We start from the raw sequence: 23058 nt of genomic DNA on the forward strand, positions 1-23058 counted from the left end.
CCTGGGAAAGGTCAGCCTTAAGAGATTATTAAAATGTTAGTCAACACAATCTGAGACTCCTGTTTTTATTGTCACTACAGAGTTTAAGGACTCACATTCCTTTTGTATAATGTGCCTTTATGTATTTTATTTTTTTCCACTCTGAAATGTCAAGTGGATTGTACTTTGGCACTTACCTTCAATGGTAGTTTCTGATGACTAACACTTTGTGACACCAGCTCCTTTTGTTTCCTCTTAGAAGTTAGTCAAGAAACATATTTTACTAAAACCCTGAAATGAGGTAAATATAATTCTTTAAACTACGGTTGTCTGAAAGTAATACATAGCTTAGGCTCTGAAGAGCTTAAATACTTGCATATGTAAAGTGACAGTGCAGTAAGAATATCATTTTTAGGGGAAGGTAGATAATTTTATTTCTGTTGCTTTATGTTTTCAGAATAACTTGATAATTTGAATGACTGGCTTCTGTGAGAGATTTAGATATGTGCAGTTTAATTGCTTCAAAGAACAGATTTAGTTCCTGTTAGACTTGCAAAGTTAGCAGAAGGAGGCCCTCCTTATTTTTTTTAAAGCATTGAAAATATTTATAAATCATTGAAATCCCAATAGAGAGAATAATTTCTGTTTTAGGGCATTGCATACAGGACTGCCCTGTTTTTTAAAGAATGAAGTTGGAGAGCAGTTGAAATCATGCTGTTCAAATTTTAGATTCATTAAATTCAGTTTAATAAAATACTCATTCAGAAATACTTTGAGATGATATAATGATAAGCATACTCAGTGCTAGTTTTAGAGACTATCCTTAAATGTGAGCTGAAAGAGTTGTAATTAGATCACGGTTTTAAAAATACACATAAATACTTAAAATTACAGTCGAAGTAAAAAATTTGGGGTAAATAACCTTTACTTGTGGGAACAGTTCTTTAAAATCTTCTTTTATTTCATAATTTACATATTTTTTCTTTATCAGTGTATATTCTTTATAATCATTATAAATCTGAACTTTTCAGGCTCATGTACAATAAATATTTGTACTACATATTATCATCACAAATGTGCTAAAACATATTTAGAGCTGTTACAAAAAAGCAACAAGCATATTTTCTTTGACATATTTGATGTTAGCAGAAATGTATCATTGATTTTTCTATAATTTTAATGCATGCCATTTGTGGAATAATGAAAATGCAATGATAATTGCTATAATGTAAGCAAAAATTGTATCATACCTGAAAATTACTTTTCAGAAACTTCATTATATGTAATCAGAATTTGAGACTTAAGGGAGCAGGGGCTCTCCTGATGAGGGTGCTTTGATTCAGGCTAAGAGTAACTCTTCCCTCCCTATACATACATTTAGGAGTTCTTTAACATGACATGTTTCAAGGGAGTCATTTAGCAGAAGGTTTTTTTAAAAACAACTTATTGATTGATTTTAGACAGGGAGAAGGAAATAGAGGGGGAGAGAGAGAAAGGGAAATAGAGAGAGAGGGAGGGAGGGAGAGAGAGAGAACGTCGATTTGTTGTCCATTTATGTATGCATTCATTGGTTGCTGCTTGTATGAGCCCTGACCTGCGGTCCAGACTGAAACCTTGGCAGACGCTCTAATCAACTGGGCTACCCAGCCAGGACCTAGCAGAAGCTTTTAATGATAATTTTTACTGATGCTGACCTATAAGCACCTCTGCTTCTAGCATTCAAAGAAAGTGTATTTCTTCTGTCCCTGTGTATGACACATTTTCTTTTTTTGCACTTTTATCTTTGGCCTCCTATCTTCAAAGTATTTATATTATCTCCTGTGTTTACATTATTTACATATTATCTCTTCTTCATTGACTAGCACATCAATATTATTTAGGCCGTCTTTCTTAGTAATCTTCCACAATGGCATTGCGTTACGTTGCTCTGCTGTGATTTTTAAAAATTAAATATTCCATTTTGGTGTATATATTGTATAAAACAGTCTACAGATTGTTTTTGGGGGGGCATATTGTTTGTATTATTTTGTAGTGAATCCATTTTTCCTTGCTTTTATTCTTTGTTACTTACCTCTGATGGAATACAGCAAGTTATGTTAACTCTCTTAATTACTGTAACTGGTGTAGCAACACAAATACTTCTGAAATAAGTAGGCATACCAGTGAGAGTAAATTAATATTTTACAGCATTTGCATCGTGTTTGACTGTTCTGTGCACTTCAGCAGAATAGGAGACTGTAATTTGGACTCCATAAAACCTTATCTGCCAGGTGATATGTAAATAGGATTGTGTGCACACATCGATATACAGGCAAACATTCTCTTAACTATTAGCTCATAAAGAAAGTGCTGCCTGCAAATGCACAGTACCTGCACCTTGTTCAAAAGTAATTATCCAGGTTCCCTGCTTCATTTGATGTTACTAGATGAAATTAAGACTCCTCCCCTTAAAACAAGTATGTGTAAGAGTAATTAGAATTTTGTGAGCGTCTGTTTAACTTGGTCACTATTTAAATTTGTAACTCAACAAGCTTTTTCATAAAGGGATAGTGTCTTCAAAGATGTTATAGTCTAGAACAGTTTAAGAACAGTTTATCTTCTTTTTCTGTACTCACGGATAACACATGGTTAAAGCAAAGGACTAGAAAACTAACATCTTTTGATTATCAGTCCCAGGCATTCAATAACAGATACTTAAATAGGTACTTGGTGAATGGGTTAGTTAGAAGTAAGAATACTTTGGCTACTATTCATTACTTTGAAAAGTGTTGGAAAGCGATTGAAATTATTTTCCTTTCCAGCTGGATTGTGCTCTTAAAAATAGTGAGTGTGTATGGATGAAAATAATCATGACTACTGAGATGTGTTGCCATGTACTCAAGGATAATTGGCTCACTTACCTGTTTACAGATTGTTCACATTGGAGATCATATTCATAGCTCCAGAATAGTTTCTTTCTGACACCCAATATAATCCTGGGCCTTCTCCTTCCTACTGTTACCTGGCATGGGTTTAGGAAGCCCAAACTAAATTTAAAATCAGCCTAAACAAATATGCAGATCAGCTCCAGTAATCAAAGACTGGAAATCAGGTCAGTGATGACTAATTTGGGGATATTTTATAATAACTGTGCTACTGATTTTATTTAATGTGGACAACTGGGAATTACCAGTATTTAAAAATATTTTAATAGATGGGGCTGAAAACTATGTTAGCAGATCAAGTCCTCAACTTCTTCCATTTCTATGCATAGGTCTTTACCTCACAAAAACTACAAGCACCAAGCTCCCTGATGGAAAGGTATATGGAAGATTCATTCATTCTCTCTTTCATTCATCCATTCACACATTCACTCATTCATCATACAGTGGATAATTTTTACTTAACCATGTGCAAGCCATTGTGGTACAATGTAAATGAAATAGACATACATTTAATAAATAATTAAAGCGTAGTGGAAAGTCTAGTGACTATGTGCATACTTAATTTTTTTTTACATTTGATGCTTTTTTTCTATCTCATTAGACTGGTATGCTAATAACTGCTTTTTCATGATTGTCCCTCAAGTTGCATGTTGATAGTAATATATGCCAGATTAAAATTAGGCTTTGGCTCAATTACTATTCAATCCATGCTCATTTTCACCTGATATTCTTGTGATTACCAGCATGTGTTGACCAGATGACTGGTTAAAATCATCATCGAAAAAAATGACAGTAGCTGGCTCAAATGGGGAGACCAAGCTCTTAATTTGATTGAGGGGATGACCTTTGTGTGTGTTGGCCTCCCTTTGAGCCCTGTTGAGTAAAACCAGACCTACATTTTGAGCTGGCTGGTATCTGTATAATTCTCATGAAACAAAATGCAAAATTTGATGTTCTTAAGAGTGAAGATTTCAGTGCATAGACATTTTAATCAGAATTATTTTTTAAAGCAGTTTGTTCTGTTTTTCATTTTGATTTCCTCTCCTGTACTCCCTGGACCACTGTAGGAGCATCGTGCAGCAAGTCACCAGGGTGGTCCATTCAAACTGCAGACTTCTTCGTCATCCTTGTACAGCAGTCTCCTCTCTGGCCACCACAGGGAAGTGCATCACACATCAGGTGAGCGTTTTGCGATGCTCTGTAGCTCCTATCTGAGGATAAAGTCTGACCTGAAAAAATCGCTGACTAGCCATGCTTTAGCACTTTGTGGACTGCTTAATATAATTGTCTTTGCAAACTGTGCTGTGTCCGAAATTGAGAAATTGCCAAGAGAGTTTTTGTAAAACTTGGGTTAAAGTATCTCTCTTTTTAGTTTCACCTAATTTGGTTAATGATGAAGTCAACATTTGACTTTGTGATGATCGATTATTGTGTGTTGGGCTTGAGTCTGGTCATTTTAATTGTCACCTTTACTTAATGCATTGAGAATGTTTTCCTACCAAACAGTTATCTACCTTAAGGTGCAGTTTTCATGTTTTAGGTTTTTTGTTTTAGAGTGACACATGTATACAGAGACAAGAGGCCTGTCTGTTCAGTGGCATCCAGTATTTGTTGAATCTTGAATTTCTCTGTGTCTGTTTGGATTTTACAACTTCCTGATTTCCTCACATACAGTAAATTTTTCTGGCCTGGAAAGTCATACAGGCACAGGGTGTATGCAGGGTTGATGACTCATGGTTCTCTGTTGAGGAGAGGACAAGAGGATACTGGCTGAAGGAAGTCAGGAGAGATGGAAATTAGACACAAGTTAGGGCAATAAGGGTTTGGGAACACTGGTATAGGCAACCAAAGGCAGTTGTGAAATAGATTCCCTCTTTCTATTTCCCTTGGGAGCGATCCTGCTGGAAGCTGTGGAAATAGACTAGTTCAGAGGTTTCCCAAGCCTGCCTGGGCAACAGAATCACCTGGGAGCTTAAAAAAAAAAAGAGTTTGAGAGTCAACCCTAGACCTGTTGTATCGAAATGCACCTTAATGGTCTCTTGGAATCATACTGATTGACGGCTCCACAGGTTGGGGAACTGCTGGCTTGGGTGATCTCGTGGCAGCTCTTTCTGATCCACGTTCTATTGCCTGCCTTGGTGAGATGCAAAGTCTACTTTCTACCAAACGTCACATATAAGGATAGGAATTTTCAACTAATTTGTTAGGAGGTGGATAGTTGCTTCACCAAAATGTTCATCTTGGAAGTGAGTCACCAGTTTTCTTTGCATAAAGAGCTCCCTCTCTTTACTTAAGATCCAGCTTTTACATTATATATAAATTCCGTGGTATCTGAGATACGAGCATGGGGCTCTGGGACCAGCCTGTCTGGATTTACATCTAGTGCTGCCACTGTGACCTTGGGCATCCTGTACCCTTTCAACGCTGCGGTGTCTTTGTGTTGAAAATGGAGATACCATTAGAACTTTTTCCTAGGGCTGCTGCTGTGAGGATGGAATGAAATAATACACATTTACTGGGCAGGATATTGCCTCACGTATGGATTGTGATTCATGAACATAAGCTATCATTGTGATCAAGTAACTTATGTCTTGACAAGGTAATTTTAATATTCTTGTATTGTGATGGTTGCTCCCAAACCATACATGACCAGCAACAAGTCAGTACACCTGTACCTTGGTTTTTTACTGGTTTTTCTGAATTTTGTACTGGTCCAACTCTGTTAGAGTCACAGAATATGTATGTACTGCTTTTATGTTGTTGTAAGGTGAACTGATGAGTTGCATGCAAAGAATAAGTTATTTGTGGTTTGTGTAAAAACAAACAAAAACCCGAGTGATAAGTACCGTACTGGGGGCGGGGGAGCAGGGAGGAGGAGGAAGGAAGTTGTCACAAATGTTATATTCTTGTGGAATTTGGAAGTGGGTACTTTACATTTTATTGGCTGGGGGATAGGGAGATGTCCTGTGAAAGGGAGTAGGAAAACCCGACAGTTATATGCAAAGGTAAGCCTCTTAAGTCTGTGCCAGCCAAATGGAAGCAGTGAGATGCCTTACTGCTACTTTACCTCCTATGGGTGTTACCCAGTTTGACAATTATATGCGAGGCAGAAAATCCTCACGTTTAAGTTTTGGGGGGAAGTAGTTTAATTGCATATGTGGTTAATGCATATGCAATTTTTAAAAATCCTATAATGTTTAAAAGAGAACTTTATTATGAAAATACAAGCACCAGAAAGTCATATCTCTGGGACAATATGTGCAAGCTTATTGAGACGAGACCAAGATTTTTATAGTATATTAAGAAGTTGTAGTGGCTTATGAATACTCATATTGTATTACTGACAGAGTAGTGCAGAGTCACCTTGAATTTTAAACAGCTGACATTTTCTGTGATTGCATTTAAAGAAAGCTTATAAGCGTTATTTAAACATTTTGCATAAATAAGGCCTCGTTAGAGTCCTCACAATCGATGACTAAACATGGGCAGGGAAATCGTGCCATTCATGTTGTACTCTATTGTGTTCATTAAGGTTTTTTTTGAAAAGAAATTAAAACCTAGGTTACAATTATTCCTGGCTCTAGTTATTTTGTAAATAAGATATGGTTATAGCAAAGTTATGACCTAACTTGTTCACAGGCACTGTCTATATAAAGAAATGATTCATTCATTTATGCACTGTGTATTTTTTCAACTACTCCACGGTGCTGTGGGAATGAAAGTGAGTAAGAGCCACCCAAAAGAGGTTATGCTGTACGTGTTCTTTGTGGTCAGGCCGTGGAAAGAAGTGCTCAGAAAGAACTAAGGCAAAGCAGAATGGGGTGGGTTGTACTTACTGGGATACATTCTGGCACAGAAAGAATTCAGAAGAATGATGCTGAGTAGGATGAGGAGGAAAGACTGAGGAGGAGGGATCATTTGAGTTCAAGTCTGAAGGCTGGTTAGCATTTCTGTGGGGAGGGATGAACAGAGCAGGAGGAGGAAGACCACTGAGGTGGCTCGGGCATGACAAGGAAGTGCATGGTATGTAACCAACAAGGCCATTTTTGGCTGAAGCACAGGTGCTGGTGGACATCTGAGTTGCTGGAGTCCAGGCAGGCAGTAGAGGGTGTGGGAATAAAATTGCTGAGAGGTCAGGTCTGGAGATAAATTTGGAGGAGCCATTGGCATAAAGTGAGCTTTGAAATTGGGCTTTGGGTTTTTGTGGCTGGCAGAAAGTTTGACAGGCAGGAGGGGATGACTGTATTTCAGGGAGAGCATCAGCTGGCATAGAGCTTGTAGAGAGAAGGTAAGTGGCAGCAGAGAGGAGCTAAAATGTTGGTGTGGTATGCCTCCTCTTTAAGACTCGGGGATGAGGCATGGGTGGGGGTAATGCGGGGTCCTCCCTAGGAGCTCAGACACCTTGAAAACTCAGCGCAATGAAAACTCGTTGAAACCTTTGTTCCTTTAAGACCTTTAAAAGAAGTAGGAACTTGAGCTAATTTTAGCTAAACCTGGTATGTGTGTGTGTATGAAAATGGATTCTGCTTTTGAAATTCAGCACATGCAGTGTGTCTTTTCATTTAAACAAATGATCCTTCTATTTTCCTCTAAACAGTTTTATTAAGAAGATTTTCAGTGAGGCCCTGTATATAGTAACAACAGTTCCAGCATTTTCTTTGATCTTTCCCACCATTGATTTATTCATCTCATGTGATATGTGTCAATCACATTGTGCCGTCTACTTGACTCAGGAGCAGTTGTTCATTTTTGTGGCAATTCATTTACTGTACTTGGATAAATTGCATTAATATGGATGCATTTTATGACTCTAGAGGCTTTTCTGGAGGTTTAATACAGACTCTTTCAACTATGATACACACACGTAAACACACATTCACTAGGCACGGCTTTCTGAACAACTTGCTTTCCCAGTTATACTTTATGGAAAAAAAGAAATACAGAATTAGCCAGCTTTGACTTGGGGGTGGGGGAAGGATCCTAAAACTACCTGGCTTAAAATGAAGGCTGGAAATTTTCTGGTTACATTGCTGGTAGTGGGCAATGTTTTAATACAGTTAGAGAAAACTCGAGTATTATTTAAGATTTCCTTTTGAACTGAGTTGTTAACGATGGGCTGTCTGTATTCCCCCAAATGACTCAGAATGAAGCCGTAACTTACCTACCTTTCAAAAAAGACAAGAAAGTTAGGACAGGAGTGAGAGGGATGGACAAAACAACTTCAGGGCAGATCATTGTGTCTGAAAATATTTAATAAACATCAAATGTGTGAGAGGCTTTATGCCAGCTAGGCCCTGAAGGAAATTTAGAGATGATCAGTAGGTGGTTACTTACTGTGTATTAACTCATTTAATCCTCACTGTGGTCCTCTGAGGTAGGCACTGTTAGTACCTTCGTTTCACAGATGAGGACACAGTGGCACAGAGAGGATAAGTGACCTGCCCAGGGTTGACCAGCTCTTAAGAGGCAAAGTCATGCTTGGAACCCAGCCTGTACTCTTCAGCACCACAGTGCATTGTCTCTTGAGGTGCAAGCCTGGTCCATAAGGAGCTTACAGTTGAGTCCAGAAGGCAGGGTGCGTCCAGGAGTAATATTTAAAGAACTGTAATAGAAGTGCAGCGTAACTCTCAGAGGTCTGGATCGGGGATAGGCTCATGGGCAATGAGCCTTCCTTTTTGGTGCTTGTTCAGGGTCACATACAGGCTGTGTGGTATTATCTTTTACTCTTTCTCATATTCCTACGCATTTTAAATAATTATTAATTGCAGAAAATGATGACAGTGGCAATATGCTTATCTGTGTTTGGGCTCCCAGTGTTGTTTGGCATCAGGAGTCCCGGTGAGATGATGAACTTTTGACTCTTCAGAGGACTTCACTGGGTCATTGCTAAGTTTGCAAGATTTGGCAGATAGGAGCTCTTTATCTCTCCATTTTGAATAAGTGGTGGTGTGGCGCTACGTGCAAGCTCTAAGAACAAAACTTGGCGTGAAAGGAGGTCACGCTTTCGTCAAGGTGGCCATCAGGCAGCTCAGATCTTCTGCGCCCCCTGGTCCCCACCCTCCCAGTCTCTCATTTTCTCTCCTTCACTGGACCAGTGGATGAATCTTAACTGACTCATGTCAGAAGGATAGAGAAGAAAGATCACTTTGCTCTCAGCCTGCCTGGGGAAGGCCAGTTTGTCTCTCTTAGGTTGACTGAAATTTACCAAGGATTTACAAAAATATACCTTGAAAGCAACATCTTCGGCTTTATAGACACAGAACAGAAGAATCCTTGGGATTCTCTCCCCCTGCCCTAGCCTGGCAGCCGCAGCCTCCATCCCAGCTGTAATCATGTGTGATGCGTTTTTATTTACAGATTAGGAGGCTCTGACTGTGGCATATGACTAGCGGGGAAGCTCCTCCCTACAACAGTTGTATGTCATCTGCTTCAGAGAACTAATTGCTTGGCAATTCCCCTTTGGTAATTCCCTCTTTATTTTCTGACGAGTTACTTAACAGTGATGGGCTTGTTGAGCAGAGCGTCGGGTTTAACGTGTGCTCCAGAAACTCCTGTAGGCCTGCGGGTGGGGGCATGGAATATGGTTTTCGAATTCTGTTTAGCTTTACTGAAGGAACACTGAAACCATTATATGACCTGTTAATATTTCACTCAATACTAGGTTAAACACTGAGCCGTTTTCCAAAAGAAATCAAAACCAGGCTTCTTTTTTTAAATGTGCCCCTGTGCATTTGAAAATTGTTAAAGAGGAATTTAGTATTTATAGAATGTTGAATGCTCATTTAAACATGCACTTCAGAATGGAGGAGCTTTCCAGCGTACTGCGGAGTGAGTGCTGTGCTGGAAAGTGGCTGCGCTGGGGGCGTGGAGGCCGAGTTTCTGTTCCCGCTCTGCTGCAGGTGACCAGTGCCACCCACTCTGCCTTGCTGGGCCTCAGTTTCCCCGCCTACAAAAGAAAAGGTAGTCGAAAGAAATGGTCTCCCAGGCCCCTTCTATCTTAACACCATGCAGTTCCATGAATAGATTTTATTGTAATGCTTCCTCTTGGCTCCCCCAAGACCTTTGCTCTGTCAAACATCATTTGCTGTTGTTTGACTTTGTTAGGTTTTATATTTAATTAGAATTTACATTTTAGCTATTATTGTGTCATTATTTATAGAGTAAGTCTTAAGTGGTGTCTCAAATCATTTATCACCCCATCTATATTAGTTTCATACTTTAATCCTTCCCTTGCTTCTTTTTACCGTTCTTGCTACCATGCTCTAAACAACAGCCATTCCTGGAGTGGATGCATTATAACTAGAAAGAACTGTTCAGCCAATTGTGGAGTAATTTTTGGCAAGGAGGGTGCAAAAGCTCTGCCCTTCTTTGCAGTACGAGTAGTATCAAGATCAAAGGCAATGTCCAGCTTTTAACTGGCAAGTAGAAATCCTTTTGATGTCGTTTGGTTTTACCTGCGGGTGTAGATTTGATTCTCAAGGTAATTCCTTTTTTCTTCTGTATCAACTTTTGCAATTAGTGTTGTTGCATTATCTTGTCTTATTGCTTAATTTATAAACAGTGTGTACGGATGTCTCTTGATTCATTGCAATTTGAATAGTTTCTTTAGGGATCTAGTATAAATAGAAGAGGTGACATTTAGGAGTGTTTCATTGTGTTTGTTTCCTAGGCAGAGGAAAAGGGAAGAGGCAGTATTTATGGTGGTTAAGCTGAGGGCTCTGAAGCCTGGGAGATTGAGGTTTGGATTCTGGCCCTGGTTCCTGAGTCGTGTGACTGAGGCCACGTTTCTTAAATCTGTGATCCTCAATTTCCTCATCTGTAAAACGTGTATGCTGATATCTGTCCAACTGGGTTGCTGGAAGGATTGAATGAACATTCACTATGTATACATTGCAGAGTGTACATAGGACCTCAATATGTAATTTTAAAAAAAGGAAGAAAGAAAGGAGGGAGAAGACATAGCATTTAAGAGCTGGAAAAAATATAAGAACAAAGGAAAAGAGCTATGTTTTGGGGTTATCCCAGGTATGAGGAGCCCCTGAGAGCCTCTCACGGACTGTGTTTGAGTCCCAAACGGACCTTTGAAACTAGGGTAGGCCTAGACACCCTCCACTGATCTGGCTGTGGCCGTCTCTGCAGGTTGGTGTGCTCCACAGAAGAGGTCGTTCACTTCTACATAATTGATAGAAATATTACATTTTAAACATCTGTTGCCTGTACATTACAGCAATAAAAGAAAGGCAATAAAAGCAAAAGTTCCCTTTGATTCCACCATTCCAGTCCATAAATCATGTTCACTTTTACGTCTTGTCTTCTGGTTCTTGACAATTTAATATGTGTATTTTTTTCTGTTTTGCTTTTTTCATTTAGCATAAACATTCTCATTTGCAACCTGGACTTTATAATTATCATTTACAAGGATTATATAATACTCTATAAAGCTGTTTTATGTTAATTTCAGTGTTGTGTTATTTGTGGACATTTGAATTGTTCCTAATTGTTCGCTGTTACAAAGCCTCAGTGACTGTCTTCCCCCACCTCAGGGTTGATGCAGGACAGGTGGCAGCAGAAGGCCGTTACTACCAAAGAAGGGGCAGGAAGGCGCTCGCCCTGAGTACTTTCTAGAAGGCTGGGACCAATTTACATTGTTACTAATGACATATGAGTGTGCCTTATTCAGCCTGATTAACTGTGGGACTTAGTGTTTTTGGCTAATTGAATAGGTTTCTAAGTTTTAAAATTTGTGTTCCTTTGGTCCCTCTCGGAGATAGAACATTCCCATGTAGGTTTATTTACTACTTTTCTGTATACAATTAGCAAATGAGAGTCTTGATAATTTCTCATCTATGTATATGAGCTCTTTATATGGTCTAGATATTTCTTTTAAGTCATATTTGCTGTGGCTGCTTCCCCAGTCTGGTTTTCTTTTATTTTGATGATCTCTTTTTTCTTCTGTGATTGTAGTCAGGACCATCCTGGAAGGAGGACATGGGACTAGGACCGCTCCCAGTCTGCACTTGAGCGGCGGGCAGCTCCGCTTTGCTGAGAATAGTTCTCATTCCCATCTGCCCACTGCTTCCCTTGGGAACCGTTCCCGTTGAAACCCTGGTGCTCTGTGTTGCCAGGGGCCCCCTTTTCTCTTCCCTTCCTACCTGCTGTTTACTTTTTGCCCTTAACCTTTACCCACCCTGGGCTCGTTTTCTGGCTCTCCGGTCCTTTCTCTGCCTTTGGGGTTCTCTGCCTTCTGTTGCTGACCCATGTTTTTCTCAGGAAGCCCTGCCACAGGAATGTGCTGGAAGCCTGGAACCTCCTTCACTTGGGCCTGGAGAGGTCAGTCAGGAGTTTCATGCCCGGTGAAGTGGTATCATTGTCCAAGAGTCCTGGGTTGGGGTCTCCACACCTCACACTCAGTTGACTTCAGGCCAGCCTGCGGAGGAAGAGGCAGCTTGGGTTTGACTTTCCCCCGTGTTGCACTAGTGAGGACGCTGCTACTGGGCTTCCTTCCTGCTGCAGCTGTTCCCTGAGTGAGCTCTTTGGGTGGGAGGTTGGGAGCTGTTTCCTAGGCACGAGCTTTGGAGAAGCCTGGCCTCAAGGTCTGAAGTTGGGCTAGTGGCTCAGTGGGGCTGGGTGGTTTGGGGTGTGCTGTTCCTCCCAAGTGACCTTTGTGGGTGTTCGTCCAACTCTTGTTCTGGTCCAACTCATTTTCCTTTAGGAAGCCAAAGTGAACGTTTCTTACTGTCAGACAGCTGTTGGCATCTCTGCTTTTCTTCACCCTCCCCTGATTCTTTGTGGCCCTCAGGATAAAGCCCAGAATTCATAACTGTGCTCAGTAGGATTCCTTGCTTTTCTCATCTGTTCTCCTCATTCTCTTCCCTGCAGTCTCAAAGCATTCCCTCCCCGGAAGCACCTTGCCCTCCTGCTCCGCATTTTATGTAGTCATGCTGTTCTCCTTTTTTTGACATCAACACCCCCCTGCCCTCTCTGGCTAACTTTCCCTCATTCTTAAAGTCCTACGCTAGAGTCCTTTCTTTGTGAGGCCCTGGGACTCCATCCCTTCCTGCCTGTCTGAGATCCCAGAGCACTGGATCCTTTGCCTTTTGTAACACTTTGTAACCCCCTTTTTCCAGCTCAGTGACAAAAGAACCTCCCGCCAACCCCCAATTTTTTTCATTCTTATCATTTGATATCTAGTAGGCCTGCAATGAATATAATTAATTATCTCCCTTACAGTGTGAATTTTTATGATACAAATTGGATGTGATTCCATCTATAAACACAGACCACGACTTATGTAATTGTGTCTGGAACCAGCATATGCCCCTGGGGACCATGGTAGTGGAAAAGCTGTGTCACCTGTTTGAGTAGCTTTGTGTATCACAACAATGAGTAATAAAGGTGACAAATATGTGTCAGATGGCTGTGCTAAGGAGAAAGAAAGGATAAAGAAAGGTCCAATGAGGAATTTTCCAGAACAAAAGACACATAGAATAGAACACTGGGTATGTTTAGTGATAATTTAAAGTTCATAATAATACTATGCATACAACCACACAAAACCCTATTATTATTATTGAAATTCAATGCAGGAAAAAGGTCACTTGGTATTTGAATGTGTAAGACTTTTCTTTGTATTGAAAAAATTCCTATTGAGTTTCGGTTACCTGAGGATTCTTAGAAATCCAACAACTATTATGTTGGGTGAATGAATGAGTTTGAGGTTCATCTCTCTCACATCTGTCCTCTGGCCTGGATCATTCCCCCTTAAGCACCCTTGTGCCTCACAGCCCCACTCAGGTGAAAGTTCCCCCTTAGATTAGTATGCCCAGGAGATCATTATATGTGGAAGAGAGTAACAGAGTTCTGGAGTCCCAAGCAAGGCTGGTCAAGTTGAGGCAAAGCATCGCGTGGACAGGAGAACCATTCAGAGGGGACGCGGGAAGCCCGAAGCCAGTCTGTGTGTCACCCCACCCATGAGGGATGACACTGATGGGTGGGGAGGGCAATCTGACCTTGGCATCTGCCCCCTTTTGTAAGCTGGCCATTTGGCCACTCACCTCCTCTCTCAAGTAGGAGTTTGTCTAGAAGTTGCCTTGTTGCTGTAGGTGAGGATACCGTTTCCAGGTAGAGGGTGTTTGTTAACGTGAAGGGCTACATGCCTCCTGATAGAGGTTTGACAGGTGTGGAAAAGGAAGCCTGATGTTGGGGACCAAGGCCTGGGCCCTTTGTTGGCAGCAATGCCCTGGAGGGAGTGTCCCCAAACCCTTTTTGTCTTGCTCTGTTCTAGCAAGTTCCAGGTGGGGACAGAAAGGACTCAGGATGAATTTTGTTTTGATTGCTCTTCCTCTTTCAAAGGCTCCGCCTCCAGTTCACTTCACTTCTGGAGCTGCCTTGGTATGTCTCATCTGCAACTGTTCATAAGAGTACCAGTTTTTTTTTCCCTTTGATAAGTGGTCATCGGCCCACAAAGCAAGTTTACTTATTTTATTCATAAGAGAAAAGATGATCAGGTTACTTCTTTTATAACCTCCTTCTATAAAACCTTGCCTTCTGTCAAGTTTGCAGGAAATATGGTGATGACATCTAAGCCCAAATTTGGGGGTTTTATTTTGACTCTCCTATTCTGTTGAAGCCTCTGTAACCCTCTGTATCCTCCTCTACTCTTCAGAAGGAACAGGTTGTCTTTTTTCCTCCATCTCAGTTTTATCTAATGAACAGTACCATCTTAACAATCTGTGTAAACACATACAAGAGGTGGGTAGACTACTTTTATTTTTTCCCCTCCCAGCAAGCCTAAGATCCATTCCAGGCATCCTAGAGATTAGAATGGGCCAGTGTGTGTAAGAAACAACACTAAAATGAAGAAAAATATTTTTGCATGTGACCTTGAGACATGAGTCTTACTGGTAGTATATGAGCCTCTTCAAACAAAACTCTGCAAATCACAGTTCATGTCATCCTTAAGTCATGGAGAGAGGGTTGTTAATCTGTGGAAATGAGCAAACACTAGCTGTTTGCTATTCTGCTGTGCAGAGAACATTTGATGACTTGACGAATCTCAAGAGTTTCTATCTCTAAATGGTGTAGTCTTTACTCTTTGCCCTGAAGTCTCAGGAAATGATTTCTTTAAAAAAATGTTTTTAACTTTCCCACTTTAAATGTTCAAGGTCTTCAAAGGCTTCACTAGGATGAAAGTACCTTGTTTTTTTGTTTCTCTGTGGGACTAGTCAAAACTACCCTTTTCTCTTGAGGGTGTTTTGCAGTCTGAGCCTCTGATTTAGTAAATACAGGCTTAAAAACCACAGTCATGCCCTGACTGGCATGGCTCAGTTGGTTGAATGTCATCCTGCAAAAGCTAAAGGTCACTGGTTCGATTCTTGGTCAGGGCACATGCCTGGGTTGTGGGCCCGATCCCTGGTTGAGGGCGTGTGTGAGAGGCAGTCAGTCGGTGTTCTCTCACACCTCGATGACTCTCTCCCTCTCCTTCTTTCTCCCTTCCCCATCTCTAAAAATAAATAAATAAAATCAAAGAAAATAACCATCAGTCATGAGACCATGTGCAGTGGCTACCTCAGCTTATTGATAGCACGTCGCAGAACTCAGAGTGCCTTGGGTAAATGGTTCTGCTGCATAGTCATGCCTCCTTGTGCAGAGAGTACCCTTTCCATTTTCTAAAACCTAAGATGTTGACTGATTTGCTGGGTTCTGGTGGCTTGAGCACACGTGGCCTGCGCCGTAACCCTGGCCTTCTGACTTGCAGGCCAGCTCCTCTCTCCATCAGCTGTACAGCCAGGGTACCCCAGGAATTATGCAGTTGTGTCTCTGAATTTGTAGACTAAAGAGACAACTTTGCTTAATTAAGTTGGCCCTTAAATTAAATTGCCGCTATAAGTTTAGATGTTAGATGTCTTTGTAGTGCAAAAACCTGAACTTGATGGATGGTGGAGAGTGTTTTCCCTTTTGCAGCCACTGCACCTTTATAGTTGAGCTTCTAGAACTGTATTTCCTTTAATGTACCAGTGTCAGCAAGGGTAAAAACATCAGGAAATCAAATCGATCTTGTCTGTGGAATCTTGAAATCTGATGCCGTCTTCGCTGAGAAGTCCTTTCCAATGTGGATGCGAAGGTATGACAGTCAGATCATTTCCATATCTGTGGGCCCCTACTGCCTTTCTGTGCATTACAGAAGCGGGTAGAGGAAGCCCATCCAGCCACCTGTGAATCAGATTTACACCTCCCAGGCTGGAGAGAGCCAGTGCAGGACATTGAGTCGCTTCCATGATGAGTATCTACTGTCCTACGACATCTCGTGGTTGATTAGTAAAAACATCATTCATCTCTTGATGTCAGGAGCATGTATAATAATTGTTATGAAGGCTTTTCTTTCTTCCCAGAAGTAATTTGGTAGCTGACGACCCTGCTGTTAGTTTCAGATGTGCTTAGGATCTGATTCACTTTCAGATTTTGTTAATCTAGATTTTCTATGTAGAAACTGATTCGTGACATGATAGATGAGACAAAGGTCATCTCTCTTTTAGGTATCTTCTCTCACCCCTTCCCAGTCTCTTTACATCTTTTTCCTAGCAGCCAAGGAGATACGGCCTGGAGGGGGAGTTTTGCTTGGTGATGGAGTAGCTAAGAATGTTTCTCTCTAACAGGTCACAGAGAGTGCTGGTGGACATCTCTTCTTGCCCCAAGATCTTCGTTGGAAGTCCACGGGACTTGGTGTCTTTGCTGTTCAAAGTATATATGAACTCGCCAGGAGGCGTAATGCGTCACCATTTTATTCTGGGCTACCCTAAAGGATCACACCCAGCTTCAGAGACCTCCTCTTGGACATCATCCCTCAGAACCAGTGTTTTAGCTCTCCCATGGTCTGAAATCTGTGTCCACCTGATTTTGAGCTGGCTCAGGCTTCGTCATTGAATGGCCAGGGCAGTGGTGAATGTTCTGTCTGACCAGCTTGCAGTGACACACCTTTTGTCCCTGTCAGAGCAGCAGCTCCCTCTTGAACTTCTGTTGAGTCTTTACACAGATATGCTAGGAAACAGGCACCAATCCATTCTTTCCGTCTTGGCATTTGCCCATAGGCATAGTCCTGGGCTGACCTGGAGTAGAGGCAGTGGAGGATAAATGCATCTTGCTCAGACTTGTTCAAGCTAGTTCTAGCCTGTTTCTTGCCACAGATCTAGCTTTTAAATACTCAAGTGATTGCTTTTGGATAGGAATGTGTGGATTCTTGGATTGGAATAATTTTCTCCTTGGATTTCTAGTGTTTACATAAGTAGTTATAAAAAATGTTCTATCACTGATTTAAATAGCAGGGCTCATTTTAATAAGTTACAGGTACTTGGCCAATGCACAGAATAAAAAGGTTTCTTTTTAAATTACAAGTTGCAACACAACTGAAAGGTGTATATTAATTTTTGCCAGGAAAGGGTCAAAACTGAAAATATGCAACAAAGACAAACCAGAATAGAACAAGTGCAAACAGAAGCTGACAAATATATGCCCCTTGTTGGGAGTTCAGCCCATGGAATGTTATGTAGGACAAAAGGAATGGAAGGGATATTTCAGTAACATTTTGTTCTCTGTTAAAAACCTTCTGAAATATAAATCTGCTGTGTATTAGAGAATGGATACAGCAGTTGATTCAAGTTGAATGGCTTTCATTTAACTAGAATATCCCACAGAAAGCAGTTCTTGTTCTAACAACCATATTTTTGCTTTCTTTGACTTAAAGAAAATTGAATTCATGTTTACATATCTTATAGGATTGTTTTATGGACAAAGACACAGGTCAAATCCCATCCCAGCAGAGTGGCTATTGTAATAGCAAATAGAAACATTTCTAAATGAAATAAAAACATTTCTAATCCAGGGCCTGTGGCCCACAGTAATACTGTTGGGTTGGTATTATGAAACCATTCACGACTATAAATAATTCAGACATAAATGTGCTTTTAAAAAATATTCTGATTGTTTTTAAAAAATTCTGGTCTCTTGCATACACACATACTCATACACATACCTCACATAGTAGGGAAGGAGGAATATGAATATATGTATAAATATATAAATAGTGAGTTGACTTTATTTTGGACTTTCTGGAACCGATCCACTTTTTTCTTCTCCATGATGGTTTCTTGGATTGCCTCCAATTACTGAAGTTCCCTAATTGCCCACACATATGGATGTGTCCTTCATGGGCATTGCCATATCAGTCAACCCAGCAAAAGCTGGTAAGCCAGTGTCGGAGGTTTAAGAAGCTGACCTTCAGAAGTAGGACCCTCATGCAAACGGTGTTCTGTTTTTGCTTCTCATTTCTACACTTCTCAAGGAGTACCTAGGTGCTTGTTTTGTCTTTTCAATTCCCAGGTCATGGTGGCATTGATGCTGGAGTCCTTGCAAATGTATCTTTTAGCAATAACCGCTATTCCTAAAACATTCTGGCTCTCTGTGGCCTATGGTTTAGTAGAATCTAAGGTTTCCCAGTACCTCAGGGACTTAAACAGAGAGCATACTAAAATGTTAGGGGTATCGATGAAAAGGAAGCTTCTCTAGGAATAAAAGTCTGTCAGGTTTTGTCAGGTTTTAGCTCTGTCTTCCTTCAAGGTTTTTAATCAGAAGTCTTATGTTGGATTTCCTGTCTGTGTTTATACTAATTTGTTGCTTGGGTTTATAGTTTCTATTTGGAAACACCTTTTTTCTTTTTAATACACAGCTCTTAAAAATATAAAGTTGTTCCAACCTGCTCATTCTTACCTTGACCATCTTTTCTGTCTGAATGCTGCCATTTGTTTCTCTTTCCTCTTCTCTTCTGGGATTTTATCTTGCTCAGCAGTTTGGTGTGTGATTCCGAATTCTATGGTTTGAGTTTCCTGACCAACTTCTCCTTGCATCTGAGTCTGTTTCCTGTGCTTACAGCTTTGGCATTCCAGCCACCGATCCTCATCAAAACTGAAACTTCTAGTGCTAGTAAGACTAGTCCTTACAACACTGTTAATTTCTTCCTCTCCATTTCTTACTCCATTCTTATTTCTCAGAGATGAACATCTATTTGTCATTAAGAACTTCATTCTCGTGTCACTTCCTGAAGATCTTCTGGATTTTTCTGTTTTACTGATGCATTCTATAAACTACATGAACCTTCAACAGACCTTTGACAAATTAGTTCTTCTTACACGTGATTTACAATATTATACTAGCTCTTTAAAAATAATTAAGCTTCTCTCGGTGTTCTTTGCTGTGGGTCAGGACTTCATTTGCTTTGCCATCCAACACAGAAGTTAATCACAAACGGGTCCTCTGAACCAAATAATTAAAAATAGAGCAAAGTTTCTGAACCAATTGGTTGGCAGAAAGGCCTGTACTTCCATCTGTGCGTGGTTAAGAAAATATTTCATGATATTGAAATAGCGTCAGCTTTGCTCTCTTCTGTGTAAGAGTATATCTGTGTGGCTGCGTGTCACTCATTGCTCTGAGGTTAGTGTGACTGTTAACTCCTCTTCTATTTCCAAAAAAGTCGCTGGCAAGGAAGCCGGAAAGCAGATCCAGGTGTTTTGTGCATACATTCTTTATTTGCCAGTTCCTGTGAAGGAGGTGTAGTTTTGCTTTTACTTTTCTCTCTAATGAAAGTCCTTCTTTAGCATGTGCCTCGAAAAGTAAAGAGTGTAACATCTTGACATTGAAATCGTTGTCTTTTGATTCTCTACCTTTGCTGGTAACTTTTGCTCAAGTAATCTTCGCTTGTAGCTTTCAGGATCTGTTCTCAGACACGTGGAACACTGCTGAATCTATTTCAGTTCAGAATGAGGAGTTTCTGCCTCTGGAAGGGGGTTTTTGCCTGGACTACACACCAGACTCAAAAGCACTTTATGACACAGGTACAGGTCTGTGAGTAACTGATTTTGAGAGAAGATTAACCCTTCAACATGGATTTTCCTCTTTTCTTACAATAATTCCATAGCTTATCAAATATATTCTGTTTTGGCCAGTTCTACAGCTATATGACTTAAAAAATATATTTTTTGTTTATGAGGTTTTAATTGCTATATAGTACAAAGATTATTTCCCTCTAGTATTTTTCTATTACAACTATCTCCTTTTACTCCTGGAAAACTCTTTATTTTTAGGTTAATTTTCTTTGTCCCAGGAGAGTCATTGTATTAAATAACAGCTAATGCTCAATAAATACACCAAAGGGAGATTAGGAATTATAAAAGGAAAAAAAGGAAATTTTATTCCTTTAGCTCTAAAAAATATTCCTCACAGTCTCCAATTTTTTTGTGTGTTTCTAGAAACTTAGAGTTTAGGTATATTCTTAATACTATGATAATAGAATTAAATACTGAAATAAAGATCAGATTGACCTTGTTCACATTAACTGAAATTAGGAAGGAGTAATATCTTTAATAATTTTATTAGTAATGGAACAGTGAGTCTTTGAATTTAGCTAAGGAGATCAAACACAGTCATTGATAGTCTGATCATGTAGGCGCTTTGTCATTGGTGGTATTTAAGGGTCCATACACATCTTTTTGTCCAGCCTTCTCATTTTACGTTTGGTTTAATTTTGTTCACTTGTAAACCTACTATGTACAAGGCACTATGCTAAGAGGGAGCAATAAAGTTGAATAAGTTGTGGTCTATGGCTTCAAACAAATTAATCTTTGATTTCCTTTTCAGTATTACTTGGGGGTGGGGTGGGTATAGCTTTAAAAAAATGTAAGTGGATTTGGCTAAATGTTATTCTTTCTCAGTGTAAGATATTAGGATTTAACATATTTTGTGAACCCCCAAAACATGTACAGTATTGTCTTCAAATTTTAATGTTGGTTTGATCTCTTATACGAGACAGCTATTATTGCTAATATTAATTAGACTTTTCTAAAAGGATATTTGATACTCAAGTCCTTCACGCCTTTCTTGTGGGACTGTTAAATTTGTTTCCCTCATTCATTTGGGCATCTTCTAGAAAGTGGCATGTGGAGTTTTAGTGAAAAAAATCCTGCATTTGATCGTTGATATTTTTATTCCATAAATCATTCAGTTAACAAATATTTATTTATCAGATTCATGATTGAAAACACAAGGAAGAGTATATACACTCAGGAAAGCTTATTGTGCAAAGAACTTATTCTTTTAATAATAACAATAGCTGGCTGGCATATTGAGGATTTAGGATGTGTCAGTCATTGTGCTAATCACTTAATCCTCACAGTAAACCTAGATAGGTGGTTATTACCTCCACTTCACAGATAAGGGTTAGTAGTTTGCCCGAGGTCACAGAACCAGTGGTAGGACTGGGAGTCAGCTCACACTATTTAACTTCAGACCCTCTGCATTAACTAATTATACTTTATATTGCTTACCACCTATGCCATTATGGGACTTTCAAAATTGTTTTCATAAATACTGAGTATATACAAAAGCATAGTCACAGAACTAAGGTATATTATAAAGAATAAAGAATCAGTTAGCACTCAAGTATTCTCTGCCTAGTTTTTAAAATTACCATGAATTGATTCCTCTAAATGGGGCCTTCTCTTACCTCATCACCTTTCTTCCCACCTTAGAAGTAACCACTAAAGGAAAATGATGTTTTAAAATATTTTTAACAAAAGTGCACAAAAATGCACCCCAGCCAGATGATTTTGTTTTCCTTCCTTTTTTTCATCTCTCTGCTTCGTCATCTCTCTTACTTCTTCCTTCTTTTTCTCCTGCCATTGTGAAGTGTAAAGAGGAACTGGATCAGACCTGCGTGAAAAGGTCAGGAAGGCTGTTCTCTGCTGTGATGTTCAGCCTAAGTGCCCTGACCCCAGTGTTGGGAATTCTTGATGAGGTCGTAGTTCAGTGCACTCACATCACCTCCTTCTCAAACAAGGCTGCTGTGGAGGGGCTAGAACAAGCAGACCACCCAAGGGGGTGATTTAATGTCACTGTGCTGACAGATCTCTAAAAACCTTGTCGGGTTATAATTCACAAATATTAAGGGCTATAGACACATGGTTCTTTAACAGTGTGACTCTTAAAATAGTGATATATTTTTGGTAACCAATGTGAGGGCACTTCATAGCACAATAAAAAACCATTGAGTGGAACATGTTAACATAATAAAAGCTGTTATCCCTTAATGCTTTAATGCAGTCTTTCAGCCAGTAGTAATACCTGATACAGTATGTAAAAACCAAAATGGGTTCTGGCCTGGAGGGAATAATAGCATTCCTTCATCAGCTGGAAAATATATTCTAATCACTAACTAAATTAAAAAAAACAAGCAAGGAAGTTTGGGATTTTGTTTGTAAATTATACTCTGTTGCATGAAAATTTTTTCCAAGGACCATACAGTTCTGTAGGAGGAGGTAGCAATTTAATGCAGTCTCAGATATCAAGGATTTAGAGCTCTTACTTTGTTACTCCCATGGAATTATAAATTTATATAATGCATTTTAAAAGAGTAAAAAAGAACCACATCTAGCCAAGATTAAAAGTGCTTATAAAGGTATATGCATCTGTCTGTATGTGATCACTTGCCCGTACACCTTTGTGTGTGTGTGTGTGTGTGTGTATGTGTGTGTGTGTGTGTATGTGTGTTTCATTAATATTTTTCTAGTGCTTCATGCATTTGTATGTGTAAATGTAGTATGTGGCCTTTATAGAGTTAGTGTTAGGAGACCCTGTTTGTGAACCAACTATATAATTTAGACTTTTATCAGATGTAGTGGTATTTTCAAAGTAAATACTCTTAAAGTGTATGTGTCTATCTGCACCTTCTCTCTTTTTGTTTAGAGAAAAATATATGTTGAAAGATATCAATGTGCCTATTTCTAAGCTTCAAATGTGAAAAAAAGAGCTTCATATGACATTTTGTTACAGTTTTGTACTTTGTCTTAAAAACATGCTGTAAAAATATGGAACTAGAAAATCTTGGCAAATGTAGCCTAAGAACGCAGCTGATTTCAAAGCAGCATTTGAGTCTTCTAAGTGCTGTTCTGTGACAGCTATTACTATAGGCATTGACACCAGCTAAGAAAATTTACAGTTTAATACTTTTAGAGCAAATAATTGCTTGGGATGCTTTAAATAGCACAGGAAATGTGTCGAGTGTTTACTTGACATTTGTTGTATCGAACACTAATACTGAAACAGATTCTTT

At 39.6% G+C, this 23058-nt stretch overlaps 1 protein-coding gene across 9 annotated transcripts in view; it reads left to right on the top strand.

The window, feature by feature from the left end:
- The window catches only part of ATXN1 (ataxin 1), a 384633-nt gene that overhangs the window by 4393 nt on the left and 357182 nt on the right, over window positions 1–23058 (top strand). For 7 of the 9 annotated variants that reach the window (XR_004903293.1, XM_036026475.1, XM_036026474.1 and 4 more), the window contains exon 2: window positions 3971–4082. The exons of 1 other annotated variant lie outside the window; for it this stretch is intronic. The gene's annotated coding sequence lies outside the window, so the exon portion shown is untranslated. Of the gene's footprint in view, window positions 1–3232; window positions 3280–3970; window positions 4083–23058 lie in introns of all 9 variants that reach the window. One more of the 9 variants, XM_036026476.1, reaches the window with a different exon arrangement.

The sequence above is a fragment of the Phyllostomus discolor genome, chromosome 5 (genome assembly GCF_004126475.2).
Source record: "Phyllostomus discolor isolate MPI-MPIP mPhyDis1 chromosome 5, mPhyDis1.pri.v3, whole genome shotgun sequence".
In the NCBI taxonomy this organism is placed as follows: domain Eukaryota; kingdom Metazoa; phylum Chordata; class Mammalia; order Chiroptera; family Phyllostomidae; genus Phyllostomus; species Phyllostomus discolor.